The sequence below is a fragment of the Aethalodelphis obliquidens genome, unplaced genomic scaffold (assembly GCF_003676395.1).
Source record: "Aethalodelphis obliquidens isolate GAN/ISIS:26980383/991018 unplaced genomic scaffold, ASM367639v1 scaffold48, whole genome shotgun sequence".
NCBI classification, from domain to species: domain Eukaryota; kingdom Metazoa; phylum Chordata; class Mammalia; order Artiodactyla; family Delphinidae; genus Aethalodelphis; species Aethalodelphis obliquidens.
Window position 1 is genome coordinate 4,830,793 of NW_020837992.1, and position 16,708 is coordinate 4,847,500.

The window sequence follows — 16,708 nt, forward strand, 5'->3', positions numbered from 1 at the left end:
CTACGGACAAAGAGATGATAAATGCAGCCCCTATTCCAAAACTGCTGAGTGTACTGAGGGCCGAGAAAAGAAAAAGGGTGATGACAATACATGCAATGATAATAGGTAACATTTACTGAGCCCTTATCCTATTTTGGACGCTTATCCTCTTTGGACGCTGCTCTCTGTGCTTTACCTGTATTGGCTCATTTACATGTAGCTCCACAACAAGCCTGTGAGGCAGAAACTATTATTATTTCTAGTTTGCACATGAGGAGACAGGCACAGAGAGGCGAGGTGAGTCTTACTATGCCACCCAGGTACTAAGGGGCAGAGTCAGGAGTGGAATCCAGGACACCTTGGGCTTGGACTCTTCTTAACCGCTATGCTCCCTGCTCTGATAGCCATGTGATGGGGTGCTATGAAGCCCACAAAGGGGGGCCTTCCTGGAGGAGGTGATGCCACAGTACCTTGAAGATGAGAAGGCGTTAGGTGGGTAGGACAACACGCGCACAGCCCCGAGGCGAGAAGGCCATGGAGATGCAACAACGTTCTAAAAGCAAGGCTTAGCCCCCGCATGTGCATCCCCGCCCCTGACCTCATGGCTGGGTTAGAGCTGTGAATTCAGCTACCGGGACTCCTGCCTCTGGCCTGGGCTGCTTCTCCGGACACTCACTCGGAGCCACCCGTTCGGCCTCCTGTCCTAGCCTGTTCTGTCTGATTTGGCTTTACAACCAAGACCGGGGCTGGTACTCTGTCTCCTGCCTGTGAGGTCCTCAACGATCCACTCCTCCTTTAGGCCTGATCTAGTCTCCATGCTTCAGCCCTCACTCACCTCTTGGTCTTGATCTGGGTTCTTTCTGTCTCACCTTGTTCTGCTGCCGCTTACACCAAGTTTGGGAGTGGGAGTTTGTGTGTGTGTGTGTATGTGTGCATGTGAATGTGTACCTGTACTTGTGTACGTGCATGCATATGTGTATCTGTGCATGTGTCTAATATGTGCATGTGCACGTACGTGTGTGTGCATGGTAGGTGGTGAGTATGGTGTATGCATGCCTGTTACAAGGGGTACACACCACTCGATGGTCAGGTAGGCCCAACATTTCATCTTCTGTCATTTAAATCTGATACATATAAAATAGATGAGAGCACGATGCTTTGATTGAGGGAGGATGGAACTGGGGGATTAGAGTGGTCACCTTAGAGCTCAAAGGCACACTGTCTAAAAACCATTAGACAGACTCAACATTTTAGGGTCAAAGGTCTTTGAGAATCTGATGAAAGCAATGGGCCCTCTACACAAAAATTATAGACATACAAATGTTTGCATAACATTTTTGGGGGTAGATCATGAGCCCCCCTGAATCCAGGAACACTGGTTAAAAGTCCTGTGCATTCAACTTCTGCCATATCCTCCTACTGGGTCTCCCTGTCCCTCTGACTTTGCGGGGGAGAGTTATAAGAGGTTAGCAGCACAGGGAATGATGAAACGCAGACAAGTCCTGCCATTGCTTCATTTGCTCAAGGAGAGGAGAGGCCCAGGATTTGGAAAGCACAACCTTCTCGTACTCAAATTCCTATGACCAGGGCATGGCTGTTAACATTGCTCCCACATGGCCAGCCCTAGGTGGCTTGGGTGTCAGAGATGACTGTTGCCTCAGTTTCCACACTAGCTTAAAGCCTGTGAGCTCCTATATCTAGAATGGGCAAGGGATGGACATCCAGGGTCCAACCATAGTGTCATTGCTGGGTGATGCTGGGCAAATCTCTTGACTCCTCTGGGCCAGTTTCCTCAGCCATAAGACCACAGCCCATGGGGTTGTTAGGATGACTAGATGAGCTCAAAATGAGCGCTATATACATGAAAGCTCTTTACATACCTCAAACCATTAAGTAAGTTTAAGGGGGTTCTTAGTATCTTGGCATTCAGAGAATGGCTGGAAGATTTATACCAAGAGAGTTGACTTCTTCCGGACTGGGAACCAGGGAGATTTGTCCAGGGTCATCTCTCGATAAGTCCTGGGGTAGCGGGGGGAGCTCACAGCTTAGGGCACTTAGCTCCGGACAATCCCAGCAACATCCAGGGGTCCTGGAGTCATCTGCTCCCTCTTTCAAGGCTCCCATCCCTCAGCCCAGGAAAGAGACTCTAGAACAGCCTCTTGCTACAGCTCGCCTGGTCCTTTGGGCTCTGGTTGGGGCTCTAGTCTACTATGAGACGCAAATCCACTTCCAAGTTCACAGTGAGGGAAAAATGAGAAGGTTCTTCATTGGGTCTGCCTGCTGTTAATGAGCTGATCTGGGGGAAAAGACTGAGTGAAAATGAACAGTCACTACCCAGAGTCACTGGAGTGTTCCTTGCAGCTGGCCCCAATGTATGTGTTTTATGTGGCGCTCAGGCTGCCAGTGCCTGGGGCCCACAGGCAGGTTTATGAGATTAAAGCCCAGTGCCCAATAAATAATTTAGCAGCTTACTGCAAAAATACAGACACACAGTACAATAGCTACTATCTCCAGCAGCCTGATGTGTACGGACATTTTAAATGCACGTCACTTTCATCTACTTGCTTCCATTTTGATGTGGGGTCCAAAACCAAAGAAGGAAGAGAAAAGGAACATCACCTCCACCCTCTGTCCGTGTCCTGCCACTAAGATGGGGTTGATGAGAAAGAAAACTCTTCAACACACTAATTATTCAGGGCTTTGCTGGCTGTCCTTCTCCACCACCCACCTCCTTCTATCTCTGCTCTATTCTTTGCTTGCGGTTCCTGTTTGTGTGTGCAGAAAGAATCTGAAATCTCCACTAGACTAATTATTCATTCAGAATTTGGTTTTCTTCTCCCAGGGGTGCCTTTGATGGAGCAAAGCTGGCTCCAGGTGCTGGCTCCTGCAGAGTCACAAGTGACTTGCTTGTGGATGCAGCTCAAAGCTGAAATAAATAAATATCACTGCCATGACCGCCAGAATCCTGGCTGAAGTTCTAATGAGGCAGAAGTTAGTGGTGATTGATTGGTAAGACTTGGTCTTGGACATGAGGGAGGGGAAGAGGATTGGAGAGGGAAGAAGGAAGAGGTTGGGGTGGGCGTCACAGGGAGAGAGGGTGGGAGAAGGCAGAGACGGTGGCTCCGAGATCTAGAAGCATCAATGGGACATGAGTGGCACAGAGTAATCTATGTAGCAACATGAGCTAGCAGCAGAAAACGATGCCAAAGGGAACCATCCTCTTCTTATTGGAAAGTTTCCTGGTTCTGATCAAAGTTCAGGGACAAGTGCCTTCAGTGGGAATGAGGGAGAGTGGTAGGATTTCCCTCTAGCTCTTGTAGAAATCTGGGAGGGTGGCATCCACTTCTGTACCAACCCCTTGATTCTCCTTCTGTGGGTAGCATCTACTCCAGACCCACTGGCCACTGGGCTCGTACAGACGCCACCAAGCTTCCCCAAGTCCCCCTACTTTTTTGCCTCCTTGGCCTTGGATACATTTACTGCCAGTGGCTGTGGTTTATCTCCCATTGTTTATGGCCTGGGACAGGCTGCCTACAAATAGGTCCCCAAAGAGTGGGGAAATGCAGCACCTGCCATTCTTTGAAGCTCTTTCCAGAAATGAAAAGGACAGTCATAAAATGTGGCATGCGGGGGAGGAGGTGGGGTGGGGGTGACATGCATCATAAAAAGCGTAATGGACTAATGCTAATACACAGACTGGCTGCAGCCCAGGGGTGTCTGCTGGGTTCAGACATAAATATTGGGGAGGCACCAAGGAGACAGATTTTTTATTTCTTTGATTTGATGGGGAGAGGCTGGGCATATTTTTTCCTCTATTTCTCTGACTGTGGCCATTCCTCTGGCGAGACCACCAATCTGTTTGAGACTGAAGCTACTCAGTGTTTTATGGCTTCCAGAGCAGTTAGACTCTTGGAAAGACTGGAGGTGCAGAAGCATTTGTGGGTGCATCCCATTGCCGCACAGGGTCAGTCCACTTGGGGGTTTTGTTGGCGTCATGCAAGATCTTGCAAGTGACAAGAGATCAGAATGGGGTGAGTGTCGCCGTGCTGGATGTATGCTTGAACGCACGTATGAGTAACTAGGTACCTGCCCAACATCAGGCAAATTTTGAAAATTAAAGGGACTGATTTATGTCCTCTGCTTCGTGGGAACCAAAAGAACAGCAACCCCAGCAATAACCCAACACGAATCTCCATCCCCTCTTCACTTCAGGCATAAAGAGGAAAAGAGCTGTTTGTTAACTGGTGGCAAATTCAGGTACTTCTGAATCTGGACTGAACCAAGCACACTGTTTTCGATGGTTTTCTACATTCTCTGGCTAATGTTGGCCATTGGCCCACTGCTATCTAGCCACACATTTGTCTTGAAGTATGCCCATACATAGAAAGGGTAAATGTACAGTGGAGGTATGGGCAGAGGGCAGAAGCGAGTAAGAATCCTGTATGAAAAGGGTCTCCGTTCCAGGTGAGGCTACGGTGCCCTTGGCCCTTTCTTCGTACCTTGAAGCACTCAGCGCCTAGGAGTTGTGCTCGAGCTCTGGGCCCTGAACTCAAGGACGGATTCAGTCCACCGAGAACCCTGGGCTACTTGAGAATAAAGAGAAACAACAGAAATTGTGGTGCCTATGGTGGGGTGAGAAGCCCGGGCTCAGCCTTTCAGCGTGTGTGAGAAAAAGACTGAAGGCGTTTGGAATTCATGGTGCAGTTCACCATTTGTTTGGAAGAGTTAATTTTCCATGTGGTGTCCCCGAGAAGAGGTGGGAAATAAAGCGGCAGTCTTCCGAACGCCGTGGGTACCGAGAGCTAGAGGCTTTTGTCCTCTGCATCTGGGTATATGTGAGAGGAGAAAGAGGAAGGGAGTGAGGAATCTTATTAGGTGTGGAAGGCCCATGATAAGCAATTGAGATACTTCTTTAACCTCATTATTATCCTTATGAAGTAGATATTATTATTCCTGTTTTAAAGATGAGAACCCTCAAATCTGAGTTTCCAAGAGGTTACATAACTTAGCTAAGATCACAAACTTAATACATAGTAGGGTTAGGACTTGAACTCAAACCACTGTCTTCTCACAATGACATAAAAATACGAAAGGAAAAAAAATCAATAAATGTTGATTTGGAGGAAAAATTATTTTCAGTCTGACAGTCAAAAGAGCAGGGACAAGTGCATCTCTTATGCCAAGTGGTGCATATTATTCGCAGTGATAAGGGGGGTGTCACGTGTGCTACCGTTAGAAAAGGATTAGAGGACCCTTGTGTGCATGATGACGTGTGATTACTCAGAGGGTGAGTGGGGCATTGAGTCTCCAGTGCTGACCTGGGTGCCTGATGATAATAAATGACGGGGCTCCCCAGTAAATAAATATGCTGCAGATCTACCTGGGAAAGCACCTCATCGTGAGAGAGAGCTCATCCTTTCCCACCAGGTGTAGCAGTGGGCCCTTTTATGTGTGAGGTTAACCGGCGCTCTCTGGATGGGAACCCTTGGGATCAGTTGTGAGTGGGGGTCTTGCCCAATCATCTACCTAAAAATGAGGCCAATTGGGCCTATCAATAGGGGTTTGTCTCAGCCCCTTCCAACCGAGCTTGGGCACACCAAGACGTTCCTCTTCCCTCAGTTGGCTCATAGCCACCTGAAAGTCTGAGAAAGAAATCACCAGAGTACCTAGTCTTTTAGCCTAAGGTTAAGGTTAGACTGAAAGAAGACCTTCCTGACTCTGAGCTGTCGGACCCTAGACTGTAAGCAAGCAAACTGGCTCTGGAATATCCTTTCCTAAAGATCTCAAAGAGAGGGAGAGATACCTAATTGCTGCCCACAGCTCTGGGCAAGGGGGGACCTTCCCTCCAGCCTCACCTTTGCTTGCTGATATTTTAGTAAAGGCCCAATACAAATATAGAATGTATAATTTTCACATCATTCTTGGCAAATCCCAGGTGCGCCCCATTAGCAGAGTTCCAAGGATGCCATTTTCTATCGAGAAAAAGATATGCCGCGTCGGAGTGCTTAGCTAAGGGCCCTATTAATAGCGATCCTAATTATATGGCTGCAAATTTAATTCATAGCAATGATTAGTGTCAGAATCAAAGGCATCAGGCATCAATATTGATGGAATTGCATAAGCTCCATAAACAGAGAACAAGCATTCGGGCCCATCCCCCCGGCAGTGGTTTGCTGTTAACTATTACATTAAATGTCTCTTCCAATTTTGCCAGATCGAAATGAGTCCATTTCTCAGTGTCCTCCTCCCCCACCCGAAACCTTTGCCCGGCCAGCTCTGAATGGGTATGACTGGCACACAAAAGATCCCAGACAGCGTCTTTGAAGGAAAGCCCGGGGCCTCCAAGGGATGCACGGGTGATGGGCCCAGGCCCCACGCTTTACACGGCAGCTCTTGGCCTTGTCAGTAACACTCCTTTGTCTCCCCTTCAGAAAGCTCACAGCAAACAATGATGCCTGGAGAAAGGGGAGTCAGCTGGGGACTGTGTGTGGCACAAAGGCTGCCACTCCATCCATTGTGGCCTGGGCTGAGATGGGTGGGAAGGGGAGGAGGAGGCCTGAGGGGAGTGACACAAGGCAGCGTGTGCCGAGGTGACAGCTGCCACGTCCCGGTTTTCCAGGGGATCTTGGCTGGAAAGAGTGCAAAGTCAGTCCTTCCACTCTTCTCTCCTGCATCTTCTTGCAGCTCTCTGTAGGGCAGGTGGTGGGTTACAGAGGGACCAACAGAATCTTGGAGAAGGGCGATAGAGTGCTCAAAGTTAGTGGTTCACAAAGCCCAGGTCTGGAGTCAGAGGGATCTAGATTCCAATCCCAGCTGTCCAATTAGTAGCAATGTGACTCGGCAAGTTACCTAACTTTGCTGGGCTTCAGTCTGCTCATATGGAAAATGGATGTAATATTAATCCTTACCTTACAAGGGTATTGTGAGGTTTAACTAAAAAAGTACGTAGCTCAGGGCTTAGCACATAGTGAGTGTCTAAGTTATAACAGGCCCACTCCCTGCAAAACAAATAAATAAATAAAGCCGCATGCCTAGAGAAAGGACTCATATGTAAAATTTGAGGTTCCCAATTCAGTGTTCTTCTGACTTGTCAGAACTTCTTAACCCCAAGGCAAGCATTTTGTGGGTAAGCAGGCCTCCTTGCTGGCCAGGCTCTAGAAAGATCCTCAAGTCACGTACAGTGAGGGCTCGGCGATGCTGGGCACCCCAGAGCAAGGCTGCATGGCCAGGCCTGGGATAGGAAGTTCAGCTAGGCTCTTGCCCTGGAGAGAACGATCCCCAGACCAATTTTAGGTTCTGCTTAGGGAATGCTTGCATGCTAGGGAAAGGCAGAGGTCAGCCTGAGGTTTTGTGCAGAGGGAACGTTCTTCCATATGATACAGAGAGAAGGGCCCCAAAAGGAAAGTCTAAAAACCTGGATTTTATCTTGCTTCTGTTGCTAAGGACCTGGGTGATTTTGTGCAGATCGCTTAACCTTTCTAGGACTCAGCTGTCTCATCCACAAAATAGAACAATAAACATCTCACCTGCCCAAAGTCTGTTGGCTGGACTACTTTTCTGAGGGCCTTTCCAGTTCTAAAATCAGGGGAACATTCCTGACCTTGTGTGATGGAGTCCGCCTTCCCCCTGGGGGGTGGGGCTGACCCCTTTGCAGGGTCCAGACTCCATGGCCTCTTCTCCTTCCTTGGCTACACTCTCATCCACCCCTAAACACAGAAGTGTAAGAATTCCTGATTTGCTGCTAAAGGCTGTTAATACTATTGCCCCTTCCAGGTTAGGTGGGGACGCCCAGCTGGTGTCAGTAGCCTTTGAAATCCAGTGAGGTTTTGGAGAATGATGGCTGATTAGGACAATCCCAGAGGCACCAGCTCCTAAACTTGTGCCCCATCTTGAAGCCTAGAAACCTTTCTGGAGGCTGAGGCCAGGAGAGGAACAGAATCCCAGGAAGAAACTTAAAGGACAGAAACTCAGGGTGACCTTCAGCACCTTGCATCTCCATATATCTCCTGCTTCTCTGGACAGAAGGACACATGATAACAGGAAGGAAAGAGAAGTTCAAGTAGCTGCAAGCTTTTAGCTTCATCATTGTTGGACTATACAGGTGACTGAGGTGTGTGCTGCACCATTTCCACCTGAAATATTCATAGCTCTGATTCCAATCTTCCCTTGATTTACCCTGTGACCCTAAGCAATCCATAATAATCCATAATCTCTGTGAATTTCAGTATCACCATCTGTCACGGAGCAGAGAAATATCTCAATCCTTCCTGTTTATCCTAAATGCTATGGGATTAGTGAGCTAATGGAAACCAAGGGAATCTGGGTCCTTAGAAAAGGATGGTAATGGTGTAGGAGTGGTAGCAGTAACACTAGTAGAGTCACACTTACAGCAATTATGGTAATAGCAGCAATAGCTACCATTTATTAAGCATCTGCTACACACTGGGCTCTATATTAGGTACTTCATATCCCCCAAGTCTGACATGCATAGCAATCTTGCAAGGTAGCATCAGTGGACCAGTTGATGACACTAAGGTCTGCCCAAGATCACACAGTTCATTGAAGGTGGAGTAGTGTAGCCCTAGGATATCATGGTTGGCTTGGGAACATGCAAAGGGCAGAGACTGGCCCCGTTTTAGTTAATTCTGCAAAGCCATAAGAGCCGAACCACCACTTCCCCCAGCCCGGCCCTGAGGAGGGGTCAGTACCTATTGTTTGGTGATATGGGACTCGGAAAGCTCTCACTGGTGACTAATGCAGCTGGATGCCGGTGTCCAGCAGGATTAGATTAGTTCGGCCCAGCTGGTCTAGCCTTCCAAGTATTTTTTTTCCCATGACACAGGGCTGGGGGCAAGGGGCAGGATTCTCTTCCTCCATCTGACCTTGCAAACATGTCACTAAAAAAGAGGCTGATCTGACAGCTCCACTCCCCCAGGGAGCCAGAGAAGAAGCGGGCTTCGGGGGAAGCCTCCAAGATGTTGGTAATAATAATGGAAAGCACTTTTGTTGCCAAGCACCATAGTAAGAACTTTTCATACATGATTTCACTTAGTCCTTCCAACAACTATGCAAAGTGTTTATTACTACCCACTCCACAGAAGAAAAAAATTGAGGCTCACAAGTTAAGTAACAACAGTAGTGATATTTAAATGCATATAAGCTCAGCACCTCACTTTACATAAATGATTTCATTATGCTCTATTTTTTTCATTAGCACTTATTATCTTCTAAATATACTGTATATTGTGCGTTCTCATTATTTTCTTTCCACATTAAGGTATAATCTTCACTAGGGCAGGCGATGTTGACAGTTTTGTTTACTACTGTATACCAAGCAAATGGCGCACAGTAGGTATTCAATACATTTTCGTTCAAGAATGAATGATTTCATTTAATCCTCATTACAATCTCATGCGGCAGGTATTATAACTGTCTTCGTTTTACACATGAGGAAACTGAAGCTCAGAGGTCACACAGCTAATAGACTGGAGTCAGAACTGCATCCTGTAAGCTCATATGCTCTCTGTTATGCAAATAGGTTCCTACCTGAAGACAAGAGGACAGCACCAGCTGGTCTTTGGAGGTCCTGTCCAACCTCAAGATATATGTCCATGCTTTGTACCCATAAGCAGGCAAGGCTCAGTGACCTAAAAGGATGTGCCTCTATGTGGTCTGTATTTTCCTAAAGATGACCGCTCTGTAAACATTAGCACCTTGGCTTCTTAAACATTCTACAGAGCCTATGTGGGTCACCTGGATTCTGTGAGCTTGAAGCATTACGCCTGGGCTTCACCTGCCCTGAGATAAAGCCCCGAGCTCCAAAGGGCTCCCTCTTGGAGTGCAAAGCACCACGCTGAGCACACGGCCTGACTCCTCACACCGGGATTATCCAAGATTGAAGCACACAGGAGCCGCACAAAAGGTGCAAAAAATAAATGCATCTTTAGTTTCTCCCTTTCAGAATGACTCTGGGAGATCAGGGGCTCTTCCCTGGGGTCAGCTGGGGCTCTGGATAGAAACCCACACCCTCTCTCTCCACCTGTCACGGTCGAGCAGGGGGATGTGGTGGTCAGGGGAGGAGGTTTGGAAGGATTCTGTAAATATGCCCCCTTCCCTGTGCCAGCCAAATGCTGCCTTTCCCAGGTTCCAGAAGACCAGTTCTTGGGACCCAAGAGGCCTATAAAACAACAAAACAAACAGCGAGTTTGGCGGCAGGAGCCTGGGCAGGGAGCCAAAGTCATTACTGGGGATGTGGTGGTGAGTTCTAAGCCACCAGCCCACCTCCTCTGCACAGGCTCTGGAGCAGGGGGAGAGGGCATCTGCTGCCCACTACCCCAGCCCCCAGAGCTGCTGAGATGCGTCAGGGACACAGAGCATTAGCTCCGCGGTCACAGGTCCCAAGAAATCCGCTAGGTCTCCTAGAATGAGACCCACAGCCCTGGCTGTTTACTCAATCCAAGGTTCACAATGAGAGACGAGTGAATCATTTCCACTCCGAGGAATGAGTGGCTATTGTTCGGTGGTGTTGGCACAGCGAGAAAGGTATGTTTCTCAGCTTTTCACCCAACTTGGCTTTCCGTCCGCCAAGACAACTCCACCCCACAAGGGAGCCAAGTAGCAGGTTAGGAACTTCCGTGCATGTTTTGGGAGGAAGTATAAATGCCAATGTCAATTTTGCCAATGGATCGGCCATGTAACCCTGGACAAGACATTTCATTTAACATCCCGGTGGCTCAGTTTTCCACATCTGTAAAATGGAGTGGAGACGCAGGGAACCATCCCCATACTTGGCTGAAGTATTTGTGGAGGATGGAAAGGACCGTGGAAAGATATCTCATAAATAGTGTTATCAAGTAACTGAGCAATAACCCCAGGGCCTGGGAGAGTTAATACTTTAGTGCTCCCAATGGATTCTTTCCAGTGCCTAAGCTGCTACTGCGAGAGGCTCACAGTTTCCCTGGCCTGGCTCAGTAAACCGTTTGTGAGCTTACAAAGAGAAGAATAAGAACGGGAAGGGACGCCGGCAGGGTTTCCTGTGAGCTGCGGACTGGAGACCTTGGGTTGGTATGTCCCACAGGGAAAGGCAGAAAGGATTTTCCTCAAGCATTTCACAAGCATTCTGGTGGCTGCCTTAGCTAATGGGAAAGAAGGTGGTGGCAAAAGAGGCCCCGGCCCTCCCCAGACCTTGAAAAGGCTAAGTCTCTGTGGATTTGCAAAAATGTCCAGGAGTCCGATACTCCTGGCAGGGGTGGCAGGGAAGGGGTTGCCTGGGCCTCTGTACCTGCCTCTCGGCTGCAGGCAAAACTGCCTCTGATGCAGGTGAGGCAGATAGCTGGCCATGCTCTCCTGGGATCTACGGGCAACAGTGTAAACGCGGCTCCTTCCTCCCAGCTTGGTCAGCATTGCTGAGAGCACTACCCCACCCTCTTCCAAACACTGTTAACCAGAAAACAGGCTCTTTTCCTGTCCCAGCAGTTCTCTTGTTTCCTAGACCCCTCATCCCACGGCCACCCTCCAACCCTCCCCCTCCCCTGCAGACTTATCCACCACATCCTAACTTCCTTCCTTTGCAAACCAGCCACGTCAACAGGAGTCACTCTTGGTGTCTGGTTCTCTTCCAACGCGTGCAAGTAGGTCTCTGGCCTGGAGGAGGTACATTTGAGATAAATTTCATGAGCAACTGATGTGTGAGAGACACTGGACCTGGCTGTGGGGATGGGTGACATATGTGGGAAAGAGGCCCCTGTCCTCCAGGACCTGTGAGTCTCAAGAGAAGTGGACCCCTTATTCTGTAGCTGCCCCCGCACCAGATGCTGTCGGAGCAAAGCGGCAGGGGGTCTGAGGAGGGCGCTAGTCACAGTGCTGGAAGGGGCGAGGTGAGGGACATGTCACCAGGCCTTGAGCATCAGGAGAGGCTTCCGGTGGCAGGGTTGCGGGAGAGGACAGCGAGCCAGTACCTCCTGCTGCTGTGAGGCCCTGGGGTCGAGGGGCCAGAGGAGGCCTGAAGAAATGGGAAGCCGGGGCTGAGGCAGAAGTTTTAGCAGCTGCAAATGGAGGGGAGGAACCAATGGGACTTTGTCCCAAACCCTAGAGAGTCCTGCTTCCCGGTCCCAGCGTCTTCTGCCCTCTCAGCTCAGGCCCCACGACCTGTCTCCTGGACCCCTCCCTTCAACCTGGGAAGTCGTGTTAAATGAGTCTGTAGTCCCTGTTGCCACTACTCTTCCTCATGTGCTTTGCTATTAGCTCCGGGCATCTCTTAGGTGGACTCCCACTGACTGCCCTTGGCCAGGAGGGATGTCGGCACAGTCAGCCGTGCCCAGCCCCAGGAGGCCCTGCTTTCCCTCCCCTGCCTCTTGCCCCAGGCCTGCCTGCCCTCATCCTCTGGGTCCTGCCTTGCCCTGTCTGGGCCAAGCACCTCCCCGCTGACCCTCAGGGGCTTTCTGCTACACACCCAGGGCCAGCGTGAACCCAGCTGTGACTTCAAAGCCCACCCCCAGGGTGCCTTGGCCTTCCGCGCTCTGCTCCCCTTCTCTGCCCTCCGTTATCTCCCACCCCTACTGAGGGAGTCAGAGAAATAGGGGCGGCATAAGTGGGAAGGTCATGTGCTTGGTGCAGGTGCCTCTCCACAGCTTCCCTGATCGGTGACCACCTAGTCTCTGCTTCAGTATTTCCACTGACTGGGAGCTCATTCCCTCTTGAGTCAACTCTTTCCATTATGGGACAGTTTGGCTGCAAGAAGCTTCTTCCTCCTATTAAGTGGAAAACTATTTTACCAGAACTCCTAGCTGTTGGCCCTCTTCTGCCCTCTGGGGCCACACTGAATAAGTTTAATTCATCTTGCACAGCTTAATGGAGAAGCATGATTGTGAAACCAGACGATCAAGGTTCAAACCCTGGCTCTGCCATTTACTTGCCATGTGGCTCTTGGACGCATTTCTTTACCTTTTCTGGCCTCTATTTCCTCATCAGCAAAATGGAGGTGACAATAGCACCTACCCCATCGAGTTGTATAAAGATTAGTTAGTAGATATCAAGCTCTTAGAATATCACCTGACACATAATAAGTGCTCAGTAAATCACAGTCTGTGAAGAAAGCTGTTTCGTCTCCTCCCTTCCACTTCTTCCCTTGGGTTAACATCCTTTTAAAAGTATTCTCCGTACAGCATGGCTCCCGCATCCTTGCAGGCCTCGTTGACCTGGCTCTTTGGTTGGCTTAAGCCCTCTCACAATGTTATCTCCTGTGGGACGTGGGGCCTCCACTTTTCATGACCTTCTGTTAGTGTGGTGAAGACTAATTAACTTTGTGGATCACACGGTTGGCTCACAAGGTCAGCGAAAGTCCCAAGATCCTTTTCACTTGATCCTCTAGGACTTGAGCCTCACAGTACTCTACGCCTTGGCTTCCACCTCGCCAAGTCCTCCAAGCCCCTCCGCGCACTCTAGACCTTGCTGGCACGTGCTCTGCATCTTCTCAGTACGGCACCCAAGGTCTAGAGGGCCCTTCTCTCCCATCCCCAACTCATCACTTTGTCTCATTCAGTCTCAGAGCAAATCTTAGTAAGCTTCCTCCTCCATGAAGCCCTCCAGGTTAATCACACTGTGGCAGCTGATTTCTCTGGAATCGTTCCATCCCTGTGGTGAATCCTGGCCTGTCTTCTTATCACCTCTGATGCCCTGGACCTTAGCCTAGGCAAGTGTTACACCTCTTGGTTCTGACGTCTCGTCCTTATTCTGCCTGTTCCCTCTGCATGTTTGTGACTCAGAAGGCGGTGGCCTCGTCTGCACTGTTCTCTGCCTAGAGAGCAGAGGGCAGGTATGAGCAAGTATGTGACACAGCACAGAACAACACCTCGTGGTCCTGCCACTTCTAGGCAGTCTCTGCTTCCTCTAATCGTCCCCACTCGGGGACATCCTGTCCTATGGGCTGCCATGGACGGAGGCCGCACAGTCTGACAGACACCTGGTTAGGCAGGGAAGAAGTGAGTGGTCCTGACGCACCCTGCTTCCCTCCCCTCTCCAAACTCTTGGCTAGTTGTTTTTTTTTTTTTTTTTCCTTCCTGTGTTGAAAGAGCTATGCGGCCTGGACCATGGCAGAGTTTCCTGGGGACATTCCATAAATTCCTCATGGGCCGTTTCTCTGGGTAAATGGGAGGCCAGTGGGAGCCCGACTTTAGTATCAGGTGCCTCAAAGGCGTGTGGGTGGAAAGGAAGGGTGAGTCGCCCAGAGGAGAAGGAGGGGTATTATGAGCTCATAGAAACAACTAAAGAACATCGAAGTGAAGAGTGAGAAGGAACAGACAACTGCAGGTCGGAACAAGCTGTGGGCAGCCATGCCCCAGCCTCCCCCTTGAATCCTCTGACTTGCCCCCCTAGCAACTTGTCTGCTGGGGTTCCAACAGGGCTAAGAGAACTTGGCTACCTTGAGTGTGTGGCTTGAAAAGAGAGATATGGGAAGGTCAGCCCAGGGCCCTTTGAGCCTGGCTGGGTGGTTCTTCCTTTATTCAGTCCTCGTCCACCCATTTGGCAAACATTAATTCCCTAACTCAGATCCAGGGATGAAGAGAATGGAGGCCCTAGGCCCTGGCTTAACCCTGTAGCAAGCCTGAACCCGAAGGCTGTTCTCAGCCTCCACCCCCGGGGTTCCGTGGCTGCTTCTTTAAGTAAAACAGGTGTCAACTCGGATTCAGGACAAGAGGCAACTTGTCTTCATCTCTAAGCTTGGACGAGTCACTTTTCTTCTCTGGGCCTCAATTTTCCTGCCAAATAACGCTAGTATTGGGCTAGATGGTCTCTAAGGTTCCTTAGAGAATGGTTTTCTTTTTCGAGACAGTTTTGAGGCCCATCCCAGGTGGGAACACTTGGTGAAAGGATGAGGCAGAAAGAAGGAAATAAATATGAACAAAGGCATGACCCCTGCCTTTAACAGAACTTTCAAGAGAATAAAGGAGACAGAATCACAGGAATGATCCAGAACAGTGACTGAAGGTGCAGGAAGGAGAGGAGAAAATGCTGAGCACTAGCTTAGCTGTGGCTCCTGCTGGCCTTCCAGAGCCTTTGTGCAACTGAGAAACAGGTGGTATTTATGGGCAGATGAGTCAGCTCCAGGAGCTCCTCTGGGGGTACGTTTATACCCTAGGGTGTATGGCTTGACAAGGAGAGTTCAGATTGGATTTCAACTCCCATAGGCACCTCGGCCCAAAGTCCCTGGGCAAGTCACAATCTACCCAGCTGTATAGATAACCCTGCAGGAAAGTAGCCAGCCTCAGGAGTCCAAGTTGAACCCTGTCTTGATAGAATATACCACTTTTTTTTTTTTTTGTGGTACACCGGCCTCACCGCTGTGGCCTCTCCCGCCGCAGAGCACAGGCTCCGGACGCGCAGGCCCAGCGGCCATGGCTCACGGGCCCAGCCGCTCCGCGGCATGTGGGATCTTCCCGGACCGGGGCACGAACCCGTGTCCCCTGCATCAGCAGGCAGCCTCTCAACCACCGCGCCACCAGGGAAGCCGCAGAATATACCACTTTTTAAAAATTGAAGTAGAGTCGATTTACAATGTTGCGTCAGTTTCAGGTGTACAGCAAAGTGATTCAAGATATATATATATATATATGTGTATATATATATATATATATATACACACATATATATATCTATCCTATTTCAGACTCTTTTCTAGAGTACACCACTTTTAAATCTCAGTGGAATCTCAGAAGGTCAACTCCTTCCCTCTCCACTTCTGGGAAAGCAAACGCCGGGACCACACTCATCCTCACTCTCCCATACCTGAAACCAAGCCAGGGCCCACAGTCCCAGGCCAAGTGGAGGGCACAGGACAGGTACAGGTGGGCACCTCTCCACAGAGTGAGGAAAGGGTTAAAGGGCTCTGGCATCATGAGAAAGAAGGCATCTCCACATCAACCCAGACCAGTTTTTCTCACCTCCTTTGGCAGCAACTCAGAACAAGCAGAACACGGAAATTCTTCCTCAGGCTCCCTCCCTGCCACCCTCCTTCTACATTCCCAAACAACATCTCTCCTGAGGCTCTAACTGGATTAGGAGGAAAGAGCCACAGGGCTGATGTCAACATCAAAAGGGGAGATGCGGTGAGGTCTGGCCTGTGTCTTGATCCACAGGTGCTGGGACTGGGGAAAGGTGGCAGGAGGGTGAGCTTGGGAAAAAGGGATTAGCAGGGACTGGAAAGAACGTGGCTGCTGTAATTCCACATGATAAACCAGACTGTGCTCCGTCTCTACACCTTAAGTGCTAGACAAGCAGGTACAAGCTTCCGGCTTCAGCCCGCCGCGCAGGAGGCTTCCCGTGCTGCCAGCCCCAGACGGCCCGTGCCCTCCCATGGGCAGAGGTGCTCAGAGCAGGCACAGGATAAGACGCCTACTTCCTCCTGTCAGCTCAGGTCTTGGGGGTGAGGGAGGAGGGGCGGGGAAGAGACTGCGATTGCAGGAAGAGGGAAGACAGGAGAACAGTCCCTTATCCATGCACCGTATGCCATCCCAGAGAGGCACCACCATCGGCTGAGAAGTGAGACCCATAATGTGCTTCAAGCAGCTGCTCTGGACTCAACAAAGACTTTTGATGAGTACAATCACCTCTGTAGACTGTGGGGAGGGATTTATGATGTGGGTGATTCATAATATAGATAATCAAAAAATATAGATAATATAGATAATCAAAAAAATTTATGATGTGGGTGATTCATAATATAGATAATCAA

General features: G+C 49.6%; 1 protein-coding gene across 6 annotated transcripts in view; it reads right to left on the minus strand.

The window, feature by feature from the left end:
• Positions 1-16,708, minus strand: part of PLXNA2 (plexin A2) — a 221,583-nt gene that overhangs the window by 172,398 nt on the left and 32,477 nt on the right. The gene's annotated exons all lie outside the window — the stretch shown is intronic.